Here is a 10,133-nt window from a genome sequence, read left to right as displayed (position 1 = left end):
CAACGGCCAATAACCAAGACAGCGACGGCCAATATGCCAAACTCAAGGCTTCAAAACAGTTGTCCACAAACCAATGAGTAACTTTACAATGACTACATCCACTTCGTATATACAGGCAGACAGACAGATAGGGAGGCAGATATGCAGGTGGATGTTGAGAAAGCAGGCAATCCTAACACATGGACCAGACAGTTTTCCTTTTCATTCTTCTCTTTTCTTTTTGTCTTTTCATTTGATGTATGAACAAAATTCCCAATCTTGCTTGTCCAAGAAAACTGCAGTGCTACTTCTTTTTTTCTTTCATGCTGAATATAAATCATTTCAATTTTATCTTTAGCCATGGTTTGAAGGATGGCAGTGCCAATCTGCTGGTCGGTCAGGCCATGATTTTGTACCGACATTAATCATCGCCATAAGAGCATCCCTACTTACTTTGGAGATCCCTTGGCTTTTCTTCTTTTGCCACCCGCAGGATTTTATTAAGTAAAATGTTTCAACGGCCAATGAAAATGAATATTCCACTAATACTATAATATACATGCAGCCAAAATAGCATTGTTCCCCTCGTGGCACACTTGTTCAACCAAAGGTTGGTGTTGTGATATCCAAGTCATTCTTTAAAGGAATTATAGTGGAATATTGGTGTGCATATAAACATAGCAATTGTAAGCATTGTTTTTGTCTCATCTTATATGATTTGTTTTAATCTAAAATGTGTAGTGTATATAAACTCACTTTGATATTTATATGTTCATGTCCTTTTGTTTTTATTCTCATTCCTAGCTACTTTTATGATTCATAACTATCTGCATAAAGCATTTTGACAAAAATGATTACTGTACAAAAAGGCAGAGAAGGGATTTTTGGGAGCACCTAAATAATGTGCTGGTGCACTTCAATGAAAAAGTTGGGCACTTCAGTGCAGCCAATGTAAAAAGTTAGTCTGCAGCTCAGTGCTTTCCTCTATCCGTTAACATTACTGTGTTTGTGTACACCACGGCTAGTCCCGACTAAATCTGATCCATCCAGCAACAACAGCTGTTGTCCTCTAGCCCCCTCTTTCTGTCTCTGAACTCCTTCTTCATTTATCTCCCAATTGGTGTTCCTTTTATTAGAGCACATTAGGTCAGACCTCGCCAACGACTGCCTCTCCCTCTCTCGATCTCTACTTCCTCCTCTCTCTCTGTCCAAACCTCTTGTTCTATCTCCGTCTCCCAGTACCACTTCCAGCTTTCCTGCACTTCGTCTTTCATCTCCGTCTCTTAGCCCCCCCACTCATCTCCCACTAGATCAGTCCGCACGCTCTCTCTCGCTCTCTCTTAAGCTTCCCTCTTTCTCGCTCTCAACCTCCTGCTGAGACGCTGCTCAGCAATCTTGTCATTACACACTAAAAACACCTTTTATCAGATGAGCTTTCCAAATAGCACATCCCCCTCATGTTGTGCGCGCACTCACATTAACAACATCCACGTACGAAACATGCCACATGTGCATAACACACACACTGACTGACACCACACGGTCAATAGACATGATCATGACTGTGTTGTGTGTTGGGACCAACAAGGTGGTTAAATACTGTCGAACACACGCAGAACATTCAGACTGTCTTCCCCTTCTTTTGTTTTTTTAGTGTGTGTATTATTTCCAATCGATGTTGGAAGAAGTGACTCGGGAGGAACTCAGTGTTTTGCTGAAGGACACTTGAGCAGGATGGATGGTGGCTGTCACACAGGATTGAACACAGCTCCTGCAGCTATAAGGACGGTTTCCCAGCTCACTAGTGTCCGTCACCGTGCTGTCCGTGTGCTTCCAAGTGTGTGTCATTGGAGTGTAGCAATGAGTGACAGCAGAGATGGTCGGAGGAAGAGAGTATTTGAAATATGGGACATGTATAGGTCTTGAAAGACACCAATATGGATGCAATGTAACGCCTACGAGAATGTGCTGTACAGAATGAATAAATGTAGTCTCATTTCTGTCAAATCAGGATTTTAAGGTTGTTTTTTTTAACCATCAGGAACTTATTTGCATCTAAGTGTACAAGAATGTAATTTGCATTTTCCTGTTGGATGGTTTGTTTTTTGGATAGCATTTTTACTTGGGACAACACTAACAGCACGGAATAATGTGCCCAGTAATTATTGACTGCAGATGTCTCAATACCAAGTTATTTATTCTGGACCTCCAGCTGAGAAAAATGGTCTACCGTGTCTGTATTTCCAGGTGTGTGTCCCACTGCTCACACTGCTTTCTTCCTGTTAATCTCATTATTCTCTCCATCATCTTGGCTTTGTTGGCAGCTTAACACAGGAATGGGATCAGGCTGGATTAGGTTTCCTTTTTAGGATATGGAGAGCAGGTTCCTCACTCAATTTGTAATTTTGCGTAACTTACCTCACTCTACCCTACTTCTCTCTCTCTCTCTTCTACCTCCCTGCATATCTCTCTGTTGCTCTCTCGTTGTCTATCCCTCAATCTTCCTCAATATTCATCCTTTCTTTAGTTTAATACGGAGTCAGTTTTTTTTGTTTTTTTAACTCTTAACTTAATGAATCGGAAGGCTCAATGTTGTATATGTATTACACCAAATTTGCTACGATTGTTGAAACACAGACTGTTTGAGCATATTTTACCCAAACGAATGAACTAAACTTTATTATAATCGGCATTATATGCATTGCACATATGTACATATATAATATGTCTGACATCGTTTGAAAAGTGACATCTGCTAACTCAGTTATAGTACAGTTTAGTAGCTACTAAAGTTATTGCGATAATTGCAAAATATGTTAATGTTGCATATTTGTGTTATTTGCCATGAGTTGTTTGGAGGAGCCTCATTTATGTATATTTTGAAGCAACTTAGATTTTCATCTTATGATGAGCAAGACACTGAACCCCAAGTTCAAGGACACTTTGCTATAACGCCAGCAGGAGCTGGGAATTGAATTGATTGACTCACTCCACCACCTGAGCTACACTCTCCCACTACTGATAGCTGTCACTAAGGTTTCTTCCTCTTTTTCCTTTTCTAATCGCGTTTTCCCCTTCTCTCTCGCTCAGTCTTTTTCTCACAGTGTGTCTCATTTTGCTTGCATCTGTGTGTGGAGTTCCTGATGAGGTTAAGCACATGATTAATGGGTCTATCTAACAGCATTTACACTGCACTCATCTCCACTTAACTACACACAGGAGCACACACGTACACACTCTCAACAACACACACATACACGCACACACATCAGTCTCTCCTGCACCTCGTCGCCCAGGGTAACAATATGTAAATGATATGCAGATGACAGGAAGTCAATTAGAAGACCAGAAAGCTATGGCTCTGCAGAACTCCATTAGTGAAGCACTGATCAGCTCTCTGACTGATTGTTTCCCCCTCCTTCTCTCTCCATACCATCTACGTAATCAATCTACTTATCCGTGTGCGCAGGTGTGTGCGTGAGCTGTGATCGTTGCCATGGTAATCAACATCCAAATCGGTATTTGAATGCAGCTTTTTGACTTGTTTTTTTAAACATTATGCTGTATAGCCTATGAATTGCGCCAAAAGTCAAATATTCCACGACATAAGGATTAGTGATCTCGCATTATCCATTATGCAACAACATTAAAAGTGAAGTCTGCAGTTCTAATCTAAGACACGATTTGACAAATTCAACATCTCCTATCGTCAAGTTTAATAATGATTCATCGGATGAAGTGTGATGGTGTTTTTTCGTATAACTTTCTTAATGAATAAAAGTCATCGGTGCTGCCTCCCTATGTGTGCAGCAAGCGGGAGAGCAATCTTATGTTTGACTGCAGTGAAAATGTTTCTAAAAAGGTAAAACACCAGCAAATATGGATTATAGCTAAATATTTAGTTAGATGAAATCACATTGTGAATTTTGGAAATTATCTTTTTTTCAATAAATCTTGACTTTTGGACTTTAAAACACTTTGGAGTTACTGGAAATGTTTGGCTCACAAGTCGGAAACAATCCTACGCAGCCACCACTGGCATCAAATACTACACGTAGTATATATATATATATATATATATATATATATATGTATATATATATATATATATTACCACTGTTATCTTCACTTCAGCGGTCTCTGCTGCGTGTGGAAAGCCACCCTGCGAATGCTCCGTGTACTTTACGACTTCAATGAGCCTGCCTGTAAGCCCTGCACTCTGTGAAACGGAAGGGGAGAGGATATTCATGATTGCGGTGCTCTTCTGCAGGGGAAACACTGATTACTGTAGATTACTAATCTTTATCTGCTCACGTTCTGCTCAAACAATGTTCAGCATTTCAATGTTGATTTAGAATTTGAATATCAACATCATGAATGAAGCTTCAAACTATTTGGTACAACCTTGTGACACAGTTTCCTCATCTTTTATTAGACAATAATAGCAAAGTAAAGTACAATAGAGTGCCCCCTACCCCCGCCTTCCTAGTTATTAATGCTACTTCACCAATAGACTCTATAAAATAATAGGTCAAAGCTGTTTTCTGACATTAGGCATATACTGCAGCCTACACTTTTAAATTTGGGCAGCCAACTTTAGTCTCCAACAGCCCTTCAGCCACATTTGCCTGACCTCTTTTTCTTGACCTATTCCTAACAAATGTGTACAATCCATTTTATAAGGTGCAAGGAGCATTATTGCACTATTTCCAGCCCGTGTTCAATGTCCTGTCCTTTTCAAACATCAAACCTTTTTCTAAAAACATCTGATCGTAAATCATGCATGACTGTACCTTTGCCAGTCACAGTTGGTGAAAATGGGTTAAGGGACTGAAGCACACCTGTGTCTGCTCTATTTGTCTTCCCCATCCTTCATTTGTCCATCCCGTCTTCTCTTTCAATGTGTAGTAATGAAGTTAACCTAAGTGCTTTCTTCCCACTCTCTGTCTATGTTCCATTTGGCGAGCTCTTCCTCTTCTCCACCGCCATCCTCTATCTGTCTTGTGTCTGTGTCCAGTCATGTGGTTGACAACAAACCTGTCCTCATATCTGATCCTTTCTTTCTCCTCTTTTGCTCTCCCTCTTTACTTCTTTCCATCAACCCGCTACTATATTTTTTAGCCTTTATCTTCTATTTCTCTCTCTCTGTCACCCCTCTCCTCATTTCCTTCCTTCTGTCTCTGTGTGACCAGTCATGTGTTTAACAGCAAAGGCAAGCAGGTAGTTGCTGCCCACCAGGTTGATTCACATGGTACACTGAGCTTCTGACTTGCCTCGGCCAGCACAGCTACACACAGAAACAACCAACACTCACAGGCTTTCACCTTACATCCATGGACTGCATTCATACCCGTTAGTATCAACAGGAAAAAAAAGAAATAATAAAAACGAAGATAACAGGAAGCAAGGGGCATGGATCCCACACATCAGGACACATTTATTTGCTCATTAAATCATGTAGCACAGCTACTGGACAACAATTGTAAGATGACTTTTGCTCTTCCTGCATTATTAAAAAAACATCTGGCAAATGTATTATGTCACCAAGTGTATTTTGATAATACTTTGATGATTTTATAATTGTGAATGTAAAAATGTAAAGCATTGTTATGTGTGCTTAGGTATACTGTGTTGTCACACATCGTTTCTTGTTTGCTCTTGCCCCAATATATCTTTTCCTCAAGTAAAAGTCATGGATTTCTTTAATCGTCTTTCACAGGTCAGAGCACACACCCTACTTGTGTACTTGGAAACCAAGCAGCCCCAAACCCCCAATACACACCCAAGTAAGTTTAGATTGAACTTCAAGGTACCGTAAAAATCTGTATGACATTGCAAATGTGAAAAAACATGTTCATCATCTAGTAAGCACAATGTCTCAACATACACACACAAAACTAGACGTTTTACCAAAACACACAGCACACATGTAGCGTAAATACACACCTCAAGGAAAGCATGTTCAAAGCAAAGCCTGTGCAGTCGCGTGGGATGCAGAAATTGTTGTTATCAGCATCAAAACAGTTTGAGTTCCAGATAATTGAAAGGAGTTGAGGAATCTGTCTCACTCTGACAAAAAAACACAGACACACAGACACACACACAAACACACACACACACACACACACACACACACACACACACACACACACACACACACACACACACACACACATACACTTTGGAAAACCAGCTTCAGTTACTTTTCCTCACTCTCTCATTTTGTACAGTTGTTTTACAGGATCAAAAAAGATTTCACTGCACTACGTATAAGTGCTTAACAATAGTTTAATACTCTAAAAGGCTGTTATGTTTCGCCAAGAATACACAGTGATGTGATGCTACTTTGATTTAGATGCAGGGAGTGCTGTCACATACTTGTAGAAAGACCAGTGTTTAAAATAAAGCGATCTCAAATACTTCCGAAAATGTGACGGTGAAAACAGCATTGAGCTTTTTCCATTGTCATTTTCCAGTTTGTTTACATCTGCTGAGATTTGTTGCTCCTGTTTCCGTACCCTTTCCTTTGCTAGTATCTCTAGCAAAGGAAAGAGGAAGTTACTCGAAAATGCTGTTCTCGAGTAACTTACTCCTGTGTTTCCCTCTGCTGTAGTTGTCTCAATTGTAGTTACAAAATGCCCCTGAAAAACTATTTGGGCTCAGAGTTCAAACTCTCCCTGCCTTTGGAACTACATTAGTACCCCCGCCGCTCTAACCCTGACAAAACTTCCTCCTTTGGGTTTCAGTTTCCACTTTTTGAATAAATTAGGAGGAAAAACAGTTGGATTTTTTTCCCTGAATCAGCTGTCTCTGAGAGGAAGCAGTTGTGCCGAGAATAAATGGAGCAGGCACAGATTTACTTAAATCACTGAGTATAATAATTTGACAACAGCATACTTCTTCACACATCACACATGCATTTGCAAATTGGCATTCCCCGAATCAGAGTGGCACAAAATTGGACTATTTGTATTTCAGAGTGCAAGCAGTTTTTTTTATTTAACAATAATACGCAAGAGGTATTTTTTACAGTGATTTTACAGCTGTTCGTAGACTCTGCAGTGAGAAACCCTCTCAGTTATGCTAAAATCACTTTAGCACACCCTCAAGTGGATTATTGCTTTTTATGTTACAAAGGTTATAAATTACAATGCATAACAAATTATTCACATTCAATTCAGCATTTTTCCCTTTTAATCAATAAAAAAATCAATTAAATTCTTCCACTACTAGCGACCAGTTTCTTTACCATCCATTATCTGACAACACAACCACTCAGGCTGACTTGAAAAAGCACTTGCACCACCCTGTCTTCTTGTTGTTTAAAATGAATGAATGTTTCTTTCTTTGAAGCTAAAACTAAATCAAATTTCAGTCATGGCCAATTCCACCACTCAAGCCTGGGGTAGATGTGGTCAGCTGTAGTTGAATTTTGACTGTAGTCAAAGTGAAGGGCCAATGTCTTCAGACTCAAAGCCTTACACTTTCAGAGCCTCACATGTGGCCAACAAACTCAGACTTGCCCTGATAGTTCAAATGGTCACGTCAGTTTTCCAGTTGGCATTTATTTAGTACAACAACGCCTTTACCCCCCAATCCCCCTCGGCCTTTATCTCCATCTGTCCCTTCTCCTCTATTCCTCTCAGTAACTGCTCCCTGTCTTTCTGTGGTCTATTTCCTCATATACCTCTCCTTTGCTATTTTTTTGTCTTAGCGTTGGTGTACTTGTTTTTGTCTTGATTTAGTTCATCTTAAGGCTAGGCATTGAGTAATTGAGATGTGACTTCTATCCTCAGTGGAGCTCACCAAAATACAACTCGTTCCACTGCTGCTGCTGCTGCCTAAAATAAACCCATGGGAGAAGGATAAGAGACAGACTCAACTCTGGGTATATTCATATGTGTGTGTGTGTGTGTGTGTGTGTGTGTGTGTGCCAGCAGAGAGCAGCTGGACAAAGGGATGTAAAGAATTAAATGGAGGACATCTTCTAGACTCCCCATGGAGTGAGTAAAGCAGGGGTGGATTTGGAGAAGAGGGAGGAGGAATAAAAGGCAGGAATTGAAGGACAGACAATTTTGTTGTGTCATCCTCCTCAAATCTTAAGATGCAATCAGACTGGGGCCTGAAAAAACAGGAGGGCGGGATGATTAAAAGGATTCCCGAGTTTTGAGAAAGTAACTAATGAAAATGGCGTCTACAGAGGACTGAGAGATGGGATGATGTCAAAAATAGCAGAGGAGAGTAACGACAGACAGCAGTGAGTATTAGGAAGATATAGGCCAGGTGGGAGAAACAACAGAAAAAATCTGCCCTTCAGTTTATTTAAAAAATATATTGTACTTTTACAAACTTTAATTGATTCAGTCTTTGTGTGATACACAAATCTCCTGCTGTTTTATGCATGCAGTTTCACAACATTCACTTTAGGAGTTTTAAGCAGTGATCTGCAGTTGCCAAAGGGTACGTGGTAATATTGTGCAGCAGGTCAACTAATTTGAAAAAAAAAGAAAAATTGAAATCGGGATTTGATTAAAAACAAATATTTATATATTGAGTCAGCAAAAAAAACAACTGAACAATTTACATAAACACACATTAAAACATCCCTAAGTGCATGCCATAACACACAGCATACATATAGTGTAAACACACACTTTTAGGAAAGTTGGTTGAAAGCAAAGCATGTGCAGTCGTGTGGGATGCACAATATGTTATCAGCATCAGAACAGTTGTTCAAGCTGACCTTCATCAGATCTCATTTCATTCACACACACTTTACTGAAGACTATTAGAATACCATTTTTTACACTGTCTACTGTGTTGTCTAATAAAATATTCTTGGTCCCTTAGATGTTTTCTTCGAGTAATAATAACGTATTTTGCGGAAGATACGCGTCGTATTTTTAGACTTGGCATGCAGTTTGGGTGACTTGCCGTTTCTTGTGCTGAAATAGAATTTTGTGATGGCTGCACAATATTACGGTGGGCATTTTATCGTTGACATCTCAAACTCCCTGCTGAACCTGTATGATACAATTGGCCTTGGGGACCTGCTTGATATTATTTCCCTGACAACCCCACCCAGCTTTTTAAACCACTCTGCCTCCACTTCTGTAGTCTATGACAGCACAGAATAAATAATGCAGTGCATCTTATAGTGCTCATACTCTTGTTGATTCCTACAGCACTTAAGTTCTACAGGAGGGCTTAAAACACTGATGCGCTTTTACACTCTCTCCTTTACAAAACAAAAGAAAACAAATGACAAGCGGCGAGGGAGGAGAAAGAATAAGGAGGATGGCGAATGAGAAAGACCCCAAAATATTTCTGTGTATATTTCAGTTTTCTTGGTAGTGTAAAGGCCTGTAGGTCTTAAAAGAGGTGAGGAGAGACTTCATTTCGATTGAAGGAGGCCTGCAGGTCAATGTAGAAGCAGCTACAATAATATTTGGCTTTTGGGAAATCAATGCTCAACCTAGCCAGGCTCTTTCAACTACAACAGTCTGAAGAGCTGCTTTGATGTAGCATGTAACTTCAAGTCAGTAAAATGTTGTTTGGATCAGAGTGCCCAATTTAACTGTTCAAAAACCTAAAATCACAGGATACCAGTCAGGTTCTCAGGGTAAGACGGCAGACGTTTCTTTCACCCACCCACAGTTGGAGTACAAACTAGCGCAAAGTGCTTTTAAACTTGTTTATTTATTGAGTCACGTCCCTTACGTCTAAATGAAAAATGAAACATAACTCAAAAAAAGCAGCCATGTGTTTATGCAGGTCGGTCATTAGCAATAATCTGGGATCCCAGCAAGAAATCCATAAATGTTCTGTGTTGCAGCAAAGACGTGTGATGACCTTCTCCCCAGGGTTTCCAGCGCCTAGAGAGCTCATCTGTGTGATCTGCAATAAATATATGCAGTAGCTGCCACTGCATGCCAGCAGCATCTTTTGAACTTTCAGGCTCAAGAAGCACCTGCAGTTTGTTTTGACACAGACATGGTTTTGATATCACTAGGTATTCAGCATTCCCCATTAATACGTGTTGATTTAAAAACTAAAGCAGTGTTAAAACTTAATTCAGCCTGCAGTGTGTAAGCATATTAATGTACTTTGTTCATACCAACCTTTGAAGCCCACTCAAGACAACCGAGATTATT

Source organism: Cebidichthys violaceus, unplaced genomic scaffold (genome assembly GCF_023349555.1).
Source record: "Cebidichthys violaceus isolate CVI_PGR_0920_01 unplaced genomic scaffold, fCebVio1.0.p SCAF_1, whole genome shotgun sequence".
NCBI classification, from domain to species: Eukaryota; Metazoa; Chordata; class Actinopteri; order Perciformes; family Stichaeidae; genus Cebidichthys; species Cebidichthys violaceus.
Note: the sequence above shows the minus strand (reverse complement) of the source record.